Here is a 16,292-nt window from a genome sequence, read left to right on the forward strand (position 1 = left end):
TGTGTTTCGGGACTGATTGGGCTCCCGAGAGCCTCGGATAGATTCCAGGTGGTTAACGGATCGAAATTGGAATTTTGGAGATAACTGAAGGGGTCAGGTTGCTGGTATAACCGCTTTTGCGGAGGGTTCACCGCAGAAGCGGCCCCGTAGACGCGAGGAATTGAACCGCAGAAGCGGTTAGTCGTGAAGATAGCTGGGACCACAGATGCGGTCGTTTTGCCGCAGATGCGGGACCGCATCTGTGGTAGAGAGGGCGCAGAAGCGGAAAAAGGGGAGCCTGGAGGGAACCGTAGAAGTGGTAGTTTGGCTCGCACCTGCGGAACCGCAGAAGCGGTCAACGGACCGCAGGTGCGGAAGTGCTGGAGGCAGAATGGTTCTTTTAAAAATCGGGATTTGGCCATTTTCTCATATTTTCTTGGCTTGGGCGATTCTTGGAGGGTTTCAAGAGGGGATTTTCTTCATCAACGTTAAGGTAAGCTATCCCCACCTATCTTGAGTTAAATATATCGATTATGTATGGATTTTAGCATATAAATGGGTAGAAACTTGGGGTTTGAGGGAAAACCTAGAAAATTGATATTCCTGGAATTTGACCACGATTTTGGGTATGAAATTAAGGGAAAATCATATATTTGAGTTCGTGAGTTCATGGGTAAACCTTATCTTCGAAAATTTTCGGAATCCGGGCACGTGGGCCCGAGGACATTTTTGTCAACTTTTCGATCGGGGTTAGGAATTGTTATAAATTGGATCATAATGAGTAATTGAGCGTATATTAATGGATTTGCATAATTATTGGCTAGTTTTGGAGCGTTGTGCATCAATTTGTCTTCGGAAGGACGTGGAATGCCGGTTATGGATCTTCGGAGCGAGGTGAGTCTCCTTTCTAACCTTGTAAGAGGGAATTGTCCCCATAGGTAAATTAATTGGTTATGTGCTCTTATTTGTGGGGGCTACGTACGCACGAGGTGACGAGAGTCCGTGCTTAGCTACTATTATGTTATTGTCCGGGTAGTCTAGGACTCAAAAGCATGCTGTACTTGGAGTATGTGTAATGTTATTGACCGTTTGAATTGCTTAAATCATATCGAATTGGTAAATGAATTTAAAAAAAGATTAAACGTTATTTTTTTAAATCCTTAAAAGAGAATTGACTTTTATTTGGATAAATGTTCCCCGATAAATTCTTAATTTGCTATTTGAGCATGTATTTCTATGTGTACCTGCGTCACATGTAAGGTTCGCGAGCAGGATGATTGTTTATTTAAATTTGACCGCGTCGCATGTATGGTTCGCGAGCGGGGTAATAGATGCATCCATGGTTCGTGCAGTTCGACCCTCGGCAATGCATATTTTACATTTATGTTGGATCGGGCCGTACGACCTCGGCATGAGTCGCGCATGCTTGTATTGCTTGCCTTGAACTTATTAAAGTTTTTATTGCCTCTTCCTGGCTTGAGAATATTTGTATACAGGACTTAAAGAAAATTGGAAATTTCCTATAAAAGAAAGAATTGTTTACTTGCTTCATTCCATTGAATTACAATCTTGTTTATAAAAATTCACGATTTAATGTATTATTTATAGCACATTATTGTACCACTAGTAAGTGTCGAAGTCGACCTCTCGTCTCTACTTCTTCGAGATTAGACGGGATACTTACTGAGTACACGTTGTTTTCGTACTCATGCTACACTTGCTTTGCATTTTTGTTGCACAGGCACATGTACTTCTAGTGGCCTATTGGGCGTAGAAGCATGGATGATACGGGGACTAGGTAAGCTGCATTTTCTCGAGGCGACCCGCAGCTAGTATAGTCTCTTTCTGTGAACTGTATTTACTTTCTGTCCAATTTGTATTCCGGACGGATGTTGTATTGTATTGTTTCTTAGAAATAGCTCATGCACTTGTGACACCGGGTTCTGGGGATGTCTATGGGTTTATTTAGAATTTTAAGAGTTGTTAAATGTTCCCTCGCTTATTCAGTGAAATCTAGATTGTGTTGTTTAAATGTAATAAAGAAGTGATTTTGGAAATATTTAAAACGAGAATTTAATTAAGTAATTTTGGTTGGCTTGCCTGACAGCGGTGTCCGGCGTCATCACGACCCTTAGTGGATTTTGGGTTGTGACACTGCACTTCCACTATATTCTTAGTACCTAGGTTCTGCCTCTCTTGTGTGAGCCTTGCCTTGGGACCCTTGAGTTCCCTCTGATCTTGGACACATAAAGGCTGGCCCTTCCACACTGCACTCATTCTATTTGGTTATGTAAACCTGGGTGTGAGAACTGCCCGGGATCCCCTGAGATCCTTAGGGAACTTTGATACACTCAGGTATGAGTAAGGCTTTGAAACATTGGCATTGAAGTGATTAATTATATAACTCAGAAAGGAAGTCAAGATCAGGCTTCTTTTGGTTGTAATGCACTTCTTTTGTAATTAAATCATTGGGACTGTAATAATTTGTAAACAATATCGGGAAGATTAGTGAAAAGGGTGGGTAGTTGTACCTTGTGGATAGATTGGGTAGATAACATGCCTATAGGGTCTATTTGCTTCAAGTATGGTCTGTTAGATAACATGCCTATAGAATCAGCGCTTGTTTAAAATATATGCTGCATGCTTCACTTTCATAACTAGAAATCATGCCTATAGGATCAGTGCTTGTTTAAAATAAATTCTGCATGCTTCACTTTCACACAACTAGAAATCATGTCTATAGGATATAAATGGCTTTAATAAAAGATAACATGTCTATAGGGTCAAAGTCAGCCTTCACACACTTAGATACCATGCCTATAGGACGTAAATAGCTATAACAGAAATCATGCCCATATAGAATTTAAAAATAGTTTAGCTCGAGAAACCGTCTAGTTCATGTCGTTATTCTGAATTGGAACAGTTAATTAATCTGCCGCTTCTTTAATAAGTTTCTCAATCACTGCTTCGACTTAATACCGTTAGAAAGCATGTCTATAGGATCTCATGTTGTCTGCTTAAAATTAATCACTGCTCTACTGCATTCCTAATCAATATAGATATCATGCTCGTAGGATATTATTATTACGCCTAGGCAAGCCTTTGATAGCTACTTGAACAAAACTGGAACTGCCTTCGTTTGCTACAACCAACAGGCAGGCCTGATTCAGACTTCTTATCTGAGCTGTATAATGAATCCGGTTCTGACTTAAATCCCCTGCTTTAGGACTTAAAAAAAATCCAGACTTTAAGTATGTTTGAATCGTGCTATTTATATGCATTATTTGCGGAGGTTTATATGAGCCTTCTAATTGCTTACATGTTTCCCCTTTAAATACAGTCCTACGTGTTTTTGTATGTCGCCTTAGCCTTTTTACCTTTAAACCTAAGAGTCAGCCTAAAATCCTCCCTCTTATAGGAATAGTAGTCCTAAAATTCCTCCCGGTCTGATAGGAATGGGACGGGTAATAGCACGCAATAGAGGTCGAGACCAATCCGCGCTTTAATACCTTTACGGGGTGGGAAGGGTAGATATGGATATGATGACCGGTGCGCTAATATCACGTGTAGCCCCTCTTTTGAGGAGTGATTACCGGGTATTGCATCGATGTGATCCATATTACAAACAAATCTAGGACCCCTTTACATTCATCAGCATGCTTAGATTATAACTCTTTTCAAAACCTTGCTTTATTTAATCGTTTTCAAACACTTGTGTATTTAAAATCCCCTATTATTTGAGCCTTGTTTGTTTACTTGTTAATTGCACAAATTCACAAAACTATCTGGCCGGGAACCACATTAGTGGATCCTGAGGGGTGCCTAACACCTTCCCCTTGGAATAATTTCAAGCCCTTACCCTATCTCTGGTTATCAAACATAGTTGTAGTTGAACCCCATAGGTGCCCTAAGGCACCTTATAATCGTTAGGTGGCGACTCTTCGAAAATTGCAAAACCCCTTTCCCAAAAGGAAAGAGTTGTCCCAACCAAATGTCATAAAACCGATTTCGCGAGAAAAAGGGGGTGCGACAAAGATAACCTAGCTGATCCTTATCTCAAGAAAATTCCCATTTTTAACTCCGCCTGTGTTCAGGTTATATTGTGACACAGCCGGTCCCAAGCCCGGACAAAGGAGGAGGGTTTTTCAGTTTATTAGAAGTTAGATCTTTCACTACTGTGTTTAATTTGTTGCTTCAATTCTACTCTTTGTGAATTTATTCATCTCTGCCAAAAAAAGTTGCTTAGTTGCTAATCAAATTTTCATGGCTAACGGCATTATTTTCTTTTGTATCTTGCAATTAGGTAAATGCTATCCAGTTTCATTGAAGCGTATAACAGTGATAGAATATATGACACATTTAAAGGTTGCTTTTATTAGCAGAGTAGCCAGAGGAATTGGACTAGGCACAAGTTTGTTGCTCCAGTTGTTTTACACTCTCCGCCGTGGTTCTCTGTGCCATTTTTTTTTCCTGAAATCCTGTGAAGAAGTAGGATTTTAATACTTCCACTAAATGCTTTACCTTCAGATTGCAGTTACATTAAGCTGTCTTTATTTAATATACCTACTCAGGTGTGAGATGCTGCTACACACTCTACACAATATACTTTTAAGGGCCATGAGGCAACTTAACTATCATAAATCATAGTCCACTTTCGACAGCCTTTGCATTGCTTGCTAAACAAGCTTGTGAGCTCTAAGGTTTTTTATACTCGGTGGAAGGAAGGCTGAAACTCTGCCGCAACCAAGTAAAATCGGTGCATTTGAGATTTACATAGGCTAAAGTGTCCATGCACTGATATTTGAAAAAAAGGGCCAGTTGTATAACAACCTGATTACCTGGTAGTCAAGGACAAAATATCACTGCTCTTCTCTTAGGGCTCACAACATCTATGTCAATAGTGGCAAGTTAAAGATCCATCACTCAGGTCAGACGCTTAACCTTCTTTGCATGTCTAATAGAAACTTATATTCTTTCATTAATTTTACTCCATCTAGTTTTTGGTTTCTTTCAAGATTATTCTTGATTTTTAGTTTTGGTGTCCGATGTTGTCATCTTAAGTTGCTCTGACTTTCATCGAATTGTTGCAACTAAGTTACTTTTACTGCGACAGTTTTTCTGATTTAATAGATAAACCAACAACTCATAGCCAACTGCTAAAGATTTCAGCCCAATTAAATTTATATCTTTGTTAAGAAAGAAGAGAAATGCGAACTCTGTGCTTCCGTTAATGTCACAGTTCTTGCTGATGAAGCAACAAAGTTTTGTTATATTTGATTTGACTCCTCCTGTAGAAACTTTTCAGGGCACTTTGAATGCAGCTTTCCTTTTGTAGGAGGTTGAAGGCAGCTACATTAATTGCAGTTGTATGAGAGCTTCAGTCAACTATGTCAACTATTGAACTTTGTATTGCTGCTTCTGAATTTAAGTTTTCTTACACATATTTTGGTTTTAGCTTAATTTTTAACTATCTGTCGTTGTTGGTCCTGGGCTTGCACGGGCCAATCCTATGTAGTATTTCAAAAGTCTCAAGCCCCCCATGACTTATCTGGTTTGCAGCTCACTTTTTCAAAAGGTCATGAAGACGATTTAACCAACTTTAACCGCATTTGTTCTGAATGTAAAGGCTTCGAGTTAAAGGAGTGAATTATTTTTTGAACAAGTTAATTAATTTAATTAACAATGTATTATGTATATACAGTTGATATATAGCCTTAGTTAATAAAATATGAGTCTGATCGGTTAACCATTTAATATGGATCTTAAAGGGCGCCTTTGAAACCTTCCCTTTTGATTAATTGAACCCTTGCCTACAATCTTTAGGTTAGTAGGCCTTAAACGAAGTTGTACTTTAAACACTACCTTACTCGATTTTAGGTGTCCTAATTCACCTAATTAATTAGGTGGTGACTCCTTAACTTTAATCAAATCCGAAATTGCCTATATGTATACCTTATTTTAACTGGTTTAAACTGGGGTATAACAATTAAATACAACAATCGAAGAAAATCATTTGTTAAATGTGAAAAATCCTTGGCAGCCTTATAACTATCTAGCAGGGAAATATATTTTGAATCCTTGGCTGCAATGTGATAAATAGGAGGTAATTTTAAATCCTCGTGAATACTTCCGCTTTTATATCCTAAGGTGCTATAAGTTGATTTTAAAGGTCAAATTGATTAATTTTTAAGAGCATATTTTCCTCAAATTATTTAATATCCGGATAACATTAGTAGGCTTTTATTTTATGGACAAGTTTTATTTTGCTAAGGGATATCCATATGTCCTTCTTTAAGCTAAAAAAGATGAAGAAGAAAAATAATGTACTGTATTTGTTATTCTTGGTAATGAGGAGTTGAGGACAGTAGTTCTTTCTAAAGGAGGAAAGGTCACTCCTTTACCTTTGATCTAGTTCCCTTTAGCAACTAGCATAATGTAAATGAACTTAGCTACATTTGGGAGTTCTAACCCATTCATGAGTTGCGTCTCTGGCCATTCCATGGACCAGAATCCCCTAATGGCCGACCCCAAGTTGCAAAAATATTTCCTTTTTCCCGTACTTCTTGGTCTTCTGGCTATCACCCTTGTCATGGCCAGCCAGTTTTTGATGATCAATCAGGTAATTAACCAGTGGGGAAGCCACTAAAGCATTTGATTTAGGCCCCCCTAGAATTAAAAGGCCCCTAGATTTTATACTTTTTTTTAGAATGTGACAGAGGTTATTTAAATAAATAATTCGAGTGTTACAAAATATGAAATATATGAAGTAAACAATTTGATAACGATTGCGATAACTATAGAACGAAATCTCTTGTATAATTGGATTAACCTTTTGTTACTTCAGAGTAGACTTGAACTATTTTAAATGTATGAAATGTGGTACAAAACTGTGATTATTATATCAGTCGCTGTATAAACATGCATGGATAGAGATAGAAAACCCGAAGAATATTTTTTTATAGAAGGAATTCCAAAATAAGTGAGGGGTAGCTGCTCAAATGTCACAACTATATAGGTCCAAATTTGATAACCATGGTAACGGATAAGCAAGACATAGGACGAGGTCGACCACGACACAGCGACTGACGATTTTCCAAATGAAGGCCGACGACTAGAAGCGGGTAGCCGAGATAGGATAGTAACGCCTACTTAAACTCAGAAATAGACAGGAAGAATATTCCTTTGGATATTCTTTATGTTGTACTTTTTAGGGGTTTTTGGGGAATGTCCCTTATAAATAGGAAGAGATGGGGAACAAAGAGGAGATATGTCTTTCAAAACAAAAGAGAACACATTGTAAAAGTTGAAAGAGGAATATCCGAAAACACTACTAAAAAATTAGGTTTTAGAGACGGAAAAATTATGTAGCTAAACAGAAAAATCCGTCGCTAATCTCATTTAGCGACAGATTATCAAGAAATGCTGCTAGCTACGAGCGTTTTAGCGACAGATTAGCAAACGACGTTCGTAGCTAATTCTAGTTTTTTTGTAGTGAAAGTTATCTTATTCATATATTCAAGCACATGTTGTCCAACCTTTACCTATAAATCTCAAGATCCCATATACACCTTGGATCTCTCATATCACCACGTGACTGTCAGAGCAAAGGGATATCTTAATCACACAATCATTAGGTGAAAGTTCTTTCTCATTATAATCTCTGTCATTGCATATATTTATTGCGCATTTATACTATCATCATTCATAGGAAGTTAAGTCTACTACTCAATACTCTTTAGCCCCTCGCATCACGCAAAACGCCATCTCACTAGATCTAGAATTTATTAAGTTCAACTAAGATTCACTCTTCTGACTTAACATTAATCGGTTTAGCATATTATTTGCGCAAACAATTTGGCGTCGTCTGTGGGGAGTTTTTTAAGTTGAAACTATAGTTCTTTCTAGGTCAAAAAGAGAAGAGGAAGAAAACCATCTCTCCTTCATTTGCACATACTAACAATGGCAGGAAAAGGAGATGCAAGACTGAAAGCAATAGCAAGCGTCACTACCAACCTTCTGAACACCATTATCGAAGATGGTAGAGGAGGCAACGAGAATGCAATACCAAACCCCACGCCTAGGCGGAGTGCTTCACCTCCCCCTAACGGAAGCGTAACAGTTTCTCGCGAGAGGGGAGCCTCCACGTCCGCAGTTGAAAAAGCACCACCAGCAATGAAAAAATTACTGGAAGAGTGGCTGACAAGCACTCTAAACAACATACTTGATAGAACCGTTCAAAGGGAGAACAGAAACACCGCGCAAGGGGGTACCGTAACAATCCCTAGCGAGCAGCCCGCCCCTCAAGTAGGTGACACTAACACTACTGTTGATGCAGGTAACGATGCACTTGCAGGCGTCCTAAAGAACATGGAGGGAATGGAAAACAAAAACAAGCCGCTCCGTGACCAGATGAGGAGCATCAAGAAAGGGTTGATAAGATACCAGGCACCCCAAAAGTTACTGCCAAAACGAGATGTTGGTCGATTCATCGAACAACCATACAACGAGGAAATGGCTCCACATGCCATTCCCAAAACCTTCAAGATGCCACCTTACCTAAAGATATACGATGGCACTACAGACCCCGAAGATCATATCGTCCATTACATCACAACGGTGAAGGGCAACGATCTTTCGAAGGAGCAAGAACTATCAGTGTTAATTAAAATGTTTGGTGAAACCTTAACGGGGGAGCCCTAACCTGGTATTCACAACTGCCGGCGCGGTCAATCACAACATTTGAGGAAATGGCCGATAAGTTTATCACCGCCCATGCAGGGGCTAAAAAGGCAGAAGCCAGGGTGAATAACATATTCGGCGTTAGGCAATCGCCTGGTGAGGGACTCAGGGACTTCCTCGCCCGGTTTAACAGGGTGAGAGTGAGCGTATTAGAAGGGATGGTTGTAGCGGCCTTCCAGAACGGTTTGAGCAGAAACGAGTCGAGGGAAACCAGAAAACTATTAAGCAGGCTCATGAAATACCCTCCCACCACTTAGGAAGAAATTCACAATGCCTATTGCCCCGAGGTAAGAGCCGACGAGGACGACCTTAATGGTCCGACCCAATGGTTGACATCAGTTCAAACAGAGTCGCGGAGAGATCGTCGTAACGACGGTCGAAGAGATCAATCAGGCCCCCGTATCAACCGGGAAAGACATCAGCCCTACGTCAGAACAGTCATCCCACCGTCTCCCCGACATGCAGAAGGACTGCCCAGTCCACACACAAGGACTCAGCAAAACGAAAGAGGTATGCCTCCACTCTTATCCGCTCACAATTTTTGCGTTTCCCCTTCAGAAATAGTGTACGCACTAGAGAAGCTCGACACAAAAGTGAAATGGCCACAGAAGATGAAGTCCTACCCCAGCACGAGAAAGTCGAATGTCCTATATGAATTTCATCAGGAGCGAGGTCACAAAACTGAGGACTGCATAGCTCTACGACAAGAGGTAGTAAGAATGCTGAACCAAGGGCACCTGAGAGAACTAATAAGCGACCGTGGACGAGCCAACTTCGGTTGCAGACGTGAACAACACCAAGGACATCCAAAGCCATCCTCCCCTTCTCGTACAATCCAAATGATCGTCAGCGGAGGTGACGAGGCAGCGATCAACCATATGAAATTCACCACTACAAACAAACTCAAGCGGTCGATCACTCACAAACGGTATGATGACCTCGAAGACACAGTATCATCTTCGATAAGTCGGATACTGACGATTTGACTTTCCCTCATTTCGATGCTCTTGTTATTACTTTACGTATTTCAGATACTGATGTGAAAAGAATAATGGTAGACGAAGGAATCGGCGCGTGTATTATCCATCCTCGAGTCCTCATACAGATGAGACTCGAGGACAAGATAGTACCGTGTTGCATAACACTAACGGGTTTTAATAATGCAGTTGAGTGAAGTTCTGGAGAAATAATGCTACCTGTTCTAGCCGGGAGATTCACCCTAGAAACAACGTTTCATATCATGGACCAAGATACAGCTTACAACGCCATCATAGGACAGCCATGGATACACGCCATGGGGGCCATCCCGTCAAGCCTATATCAAGTAATCAAGTTCCCTATTCCATGGCGAATATTCAGAATCCGATGCAAACAACGCACTGCTCAAGAATGCTATCTTATCGCCCAGGATTGCACATACACCCAATAACTAAAGGGAGAAAATGCGGAACCATAGCAGTTAGCTATGTCGGGAACCAAATACGACACACAGACAGACGTTATCAAGGATCCCGACATCGTGGAAGCCGCTGATTCAACGATAGAAGATCTCGATCCCTTCCAACTAAACAACAGCGACAACATAAAAAAGGCTTACATCGGGCACAATCTCTCAGAACCATGTAAGTTTCATAAATTCTTAGCTGACAATGCCGACTTGTTTGCCTTCTCCACTAGATATGCCGGGCATCCCGAAAGACATCGCTACGCACAAGTTGAATGCCGACCCGCTCTACCCACGGCAAATAAGAAGAAACTTCAATGCCGCAATCAACGAGGCCGTCAGCTGCGAAGTATGTCACGACCCAAAATCCACTAAGGGTCGTGATGGCGCCGGACACTGCTGCCAGGCAAGCCAACCAAGTTACTTAATCGAATTCTCGTTTTAATACTTCTGAAATCTATGATTTTCCTTCAAGTTAAAAATATTAAAGAATATAGTCTCAAATCAAATTTTAAATGATAAGCAGTAAATACAACACTTCAAACCATCCCAGAACCCGGTGTCACAAGTGCATGAGCATCTACTGATAAGGAAATAAAATACAACATCCATCCGGAATACAAAGGACAGGAAATAAATACAATGTACTGAAGAGTTCTATACTAGCTGCGGGCCGCTTCGAATAGTGCAACTCACCTAGCCCCAAATCATGCGCGCTGCTACGCCCAGTGGGCTGCTAGAAATAAATATACCTGTGCAACAAAAATGCACAGAAGTGTAGTATGATTACGTAAACAACGTCTACTCAATAAGTATCCCGCCTAATCTCGAAGAAGTAGAGACGAGATGGTAAACTTCGACACTTACTAGAGGTCAATTGACAATATACTAAAAATGTGAGGAAATCATGGATTTATATAGCAGTTCTAATTCACGAAGCCAAAAAACAGATAAACACCTTCAACAAATAATCAAGGATTTTCAAGGTTTACTCTTTATTATCTTATCAATTTATATCAAGCCACGAAGGGCAAATTTCACATTTTCAGTTCTCAAGCAACAATATAACATGCGCAAATCACACCGAGGCGACGACCCGATCCAACAGAAATAAACTGTACACTTGCCGAGGGTCGACGGCGCGCCTATAGATGCATCTATTTAATCTGCCGAGGCGTTCGGCCCGTTCCATAAATAAACAAATACCCTGCTTGCGAATTATGCATGCGACGCAGGTACACATAGAGATACATGCTCAATCAGTCAAATAAGAACTTATCGGGAATATTTATCCAAATAAAACCAATTCTCCTTTAATAAATTTTAAGAAATAAAGTTTAATCCTTTTAGAAATTCACTTACTAATTCAATGTGATTTAAGCAATTCAAGCTATCAATGGGTTCATAAACAATCCAAGTATAACATGCTTAGGGGTCCTAACTACCCGGGTAATAGCATAATAGTAGCTACGCACGGACTCTCGTCGCCTCGTGCGTACGTAGCCCCCGCAAATAGGAGCACATAATCAATTATTTCACCTATGGAGACAATTCCCTCTTACAAGGTTAGAAAGGAGACTCACCTCGCTCCGAAGATCCATAACCGGCATTCCACGCCCTTTCGAAGACTCTAATTGATGCACCACGCTCCAAAACTAGCCAACGGTTACGCAAATCCATTAATATATGTTCAAATATTCATTACAATCTAATTTATAGCAATTCCTAACTCCGATCGAAAAGTTGCCCAAAACGCCCTCGGGTCCACGTGCTCGGAATCCGAAATTTTTCGAAGATAAGGATTACCCATGACCTTAGGAACTCAAATATATAATTTTCACTAGTTTCCATACTCAATATCGTAGTTAAATTCCAAGAATATAATTTCTAGGTTTTTCCCTCAAAACCCCAAGTTTTTCTAAACAATTCATGCTTAAATCCACACATAATTGATGTATTTAACTCATAATAGGTGAGGATATCTTACCTTGTCGTTGATGACGAAAATCCTCTCTTGAAGCTCCCCCAAAAATCGCCCAAGCCATGAAAAATGGGTGAAATGAACTCAAACCCCGATTTAAAACATCCCTTCTGCCTCCAGCGATTTCCGCACCTGCGGTCCCTTGATCGCTTCTGCGATTCCGCAGGTGCGGATCAATCACCGCTTCTGCAGAAATTTGACCGCATCTGCGGTCCACTCTGAGCCGACCCAATCCGCTTCTGCGACCACTTCTCCGCAGATGCAGTCCCGCTTCTGTGGAACCTTGACTGCATCTGCGGTCCTCCAGCCCTTGACCAAAAATTCGCACCTGCGCCTTCCTAGCCGCTTCTGCGGCGCCGCACCTGCGGCCTCCTTTCCGCAGGTGCGGTCATGACAGCAACCAGCAGTCCTCAACCTTCCAAAAATCCCATTTTTCGATCCATTAACCACCCAGAATCCACCCGAGGCCCCCGGGACCCCAACCAATCATACCAACCAGTCCCAAAATACATTACGGACTTGCTCGAGGCCTCGAATCACATCAAACAACACGAAATCATGAATTACACCCCGATTCGAGCTTTATGAACTGTAGAACTTCCAACTTCTACTTTCGATGCTTAAACCTATCAAATCAAGTCTGATCGACCTCAAATTTTGCACACAAGTCACATTTGACATTACGGACCTACTCCAACTTTCGGAATTGGATTCCGACCCCGATATCAAAAAGTCCACCTCCGGTCAAACATCTCAAAAACCTTCAAATATCTATCTTTAGCCAAATGGCTCCAAAATGACCTACGGACCTCCGAATTCACTTTCGATCGCGCTCCCAACTCCAGAATCACCATACGGAGCTATTCCCAAACTCGAAATCCCAAACGGACATCGATAACACTGAAATGCACCTCAAGCCAAACTTAAGAAATTTCTTCCAAAATGCTAACTTCCACAATAGGCGCCAAAACGCTCCCGGGTTATCCAAAACCCGAACCGGGCATACGCCCAAGTCCGAAATCATCATACGAACCTGCTGGAACCTTTAGATCTCGATTCCGAGGTCGTCTACTCAAAATTCCAATCCTAGTTCATTATTTCAACTTCAAGCTTCCGAAATGAGAATTCTCTTTCCAAATCAACTCTGGACTTCCCGAAATTCAAATCCGACCACGCGCACAAGTCAATAATACCTGAAATGAAGCTGCTCATGGCCTCAGGCTGCTGAACGGAGCGCTAGAACTCAAAACGACCGGTCGGGTCGTTACAAAGTAGATAAGCTGCTCGCCAACTTCTATCCGAGAGTCAAGTATCCCCAATGGGTCGCCAATGTGGTCATGGTAAAAAAGAAAAAAAGGGAAATGGCGGATGTGTGTATATTTCACAGATCTAAACAAAGCATGCCCGAAAGACTCCTTTCCCCTGCCTCACATCGACCAACTCATCGATGCAACATTAAGGAACGAACTGCTAAGCTTTTTGGACGCCTACTCGGGGTACAACCAAATCCTTATGGAAGAGGAGGACCAGGAGAAAACTACTTTCATCACCCATCAGGGAACGTACTGTTACAGGGTTATGCCATTCGCGCTAAAGAACGCAGGGCCACGTACCAAAGGTTGGTCACCAAGATGTTTAAAGACCAACTCGGCAAAACAATGGAAGTTTACATCGATGACATGTTGGTCAAATCAAAAAGGAAATAAGGCCATATCTACCACCTTACAGAGACCTTAAACATACTAAGACGGTACGGTATGAAACTAAATTCCAAAAAAGGCGCCTTCAGCGTAACCTCGGGCAAATTTCTTAGTTTCTTGGTATCACAAAGAGGTATCAAAGTCAACCCAGACCAGATCAAGCCCATCGAAGGAATACCTGAAGTATTAACCAGCAAAAAATAGGTGCAAAAGCCGACTGGCCGGATAGCCGCCCTGTCGAGATTCATCTCACGGTCATCCGATAGATGCCACAAGTTTTTCAATATGCTGAAAAAAGACAACGGGCTCTGGTGGAATTCAGAATGCATCGAGGCCTTGAGAGAGCTAAAGACATACTTGTCCTCGCTCCCACTACTCGCTAAAGCAGAATATGGCGAGCGCCTCCTTGTCTACCTGGCTGTTTCAGAAGTCGCGGTACGTGCAATATTGGTCCGCAAAAACAAAGGTACGCAATCTCCGATTTATTATATCAGCAAAACCCTGGCCGATGTCGAGATGAGGTATCCCCACCTCGAGAAGCTGGCTCTGCACTGGTCATAGCTTCATGAAAGCTTAGACCATATTTTCAGTGCCATCCCATATTAGTAGTGACGACTTTCCCCCTTCGGAGCATCTTGCATAAACCCGAATTGTCGGGAAGGTTGGCCAAGTGGGCCATAAAATTGAGCGAGCACAATATAACATATCGGCCACAAACATCGATAAAATCGCAGGTACTCTCCAACTTTGTCGCCGACTTCAGTGCCAAAATATTGTCCGAGGTCGAGTAGGAAACATTTAGTACCTCTCCTGGTCAAACCGACCTCTAGGTCTTTTACACCAACGGCGCATCTAATGCATCGGGATCTGGACTAGGACTCGTACTTGAAGTTCCAACAGGCGAAGTTATTCACCAATCCATACGATGCCCCAAAATGACTAACAATGAGGCCGAGTATGAGGCCATAATTTCAGGATTAAAGCTAGCCCTCAAATATGGAGCACGACGAGTCGTCCTCAGATGTGACTCATAACTCGTTGTCAACGAAGTTACAGAGACTTTCCAAATCAAGGAGAAGAGGTTACAGAAATATCAAGAAGAAATTCATAAACAACTGCTAGAATTCGATGAATGTCGACTCGACCAGATACCTCGGGCGCAAAAGTCCAAAGCAGATGGCCTCGCCAAACTGGCATCAGTAACCAGAAATATCACCAATGAGAATGTGGTCACCCTCCTCCACTCGTCAATAGACCAACTTGAGGTACATTTCATAAATTTGACTTGGCACTGGTGCAACCGCATCATAACATATTTATAGGAGGGAGTACTCCCTCAAGACAAAAACGAAGCCAAAAAGCTTCGATTGCAAGCGGCCAGGTACATCATCTTAAATCACGACCTATATAAGAGAACGTTCGGAGGCCCCTTGGCTAAATGCCTAGGGCCGAATCAGACAAGACGTGTGCTCGAAGAAGTACACGAAGGTCATTGCGGTGCCCATACAAGCAATAGAGCCCTCGTCAGATGCCTTATTCGGGCGGGATACTATTGGCCCCCATGAAAAAGGAAGCCGCAGATTATGTCAAAAGATGCGAACAGTGCTAAAAATATGCACCTATGATACATCAAGCGGGTGAACACCTCCACTCTGTTACTTCTCCATGACCGTTCATCAAATGGGGAATGGACATCGTCGGACCCCTCCCAGCAGGGCGAGGTAAGATACATTTCCTTTTTGTTTTAACTGACTACTTTTCCAAATGGGTGGAAGCAGGCACGTTCACCCAAATACGCGAACAGGAAGTCATCGCATTCATATGGAAGAATATCATATGCCATTTCGGCATCCCTAAAGAAATCAACTGTGACAATGGGCCCCAATTCATCGGGAAAAAAACCATCGAGTTCTTCGATAAATGGCACATCAAGAGAATACTCTCCACGCCATACCATCCCGCAGGCAACAATCAGGCCGAATCCTCCAACAAGACAATACTGAAAATTTTAAAGAAAAAGTTTGAGGACGCTAAAGGGTTATGGCCGGAGGTTCTACGAGAGGTACTATGGGCCTACCGCACTACGCCAAAAACAAGCACATGCAAAGCGCCATATTCACTAGTCTATAGGACTGACGCCATGATACCTATTGAGGTCGGATAGCCCAGCCTAAGGTACTCCAATGAAAGTGGACAGAACAACGACGAGAACAGAAAACAAGACCTCGACGAGGCAGAAGAACGAAAAGACACGGCTTACATAAGAATGGTAGCCTAAAAACAACAGGCAGAAAGGTACTACAACAAAAAAGTCAAAGTACGACCACTCAAAGTCGGAGACTATGTTCTCAAAGCCAAAACACTGGCAAGCAAAGATCCGAAAGAAGGAAAATTAGGAACCAATTGGGACGGGCCATACAAAATCACTGCAGCAGCAAGCAAAGGAGCA

Source organism: Nicotiana attenuata, unplaced genomic scaffold, assembly GCF_001879085.1.
Source record: "Nicotiana attenuata strain UT unplaced genomic scaffold, NIATTr2, whole genome shotgun sequence".
Classification (NCBI taxonomy): domain Eukaryota; kingdom Viridiplantae; phylum Streptophyta; class Magnoliopsida; order Solanales; family Solanaceae; genus Nicotiana; species Nicotiana attenuata.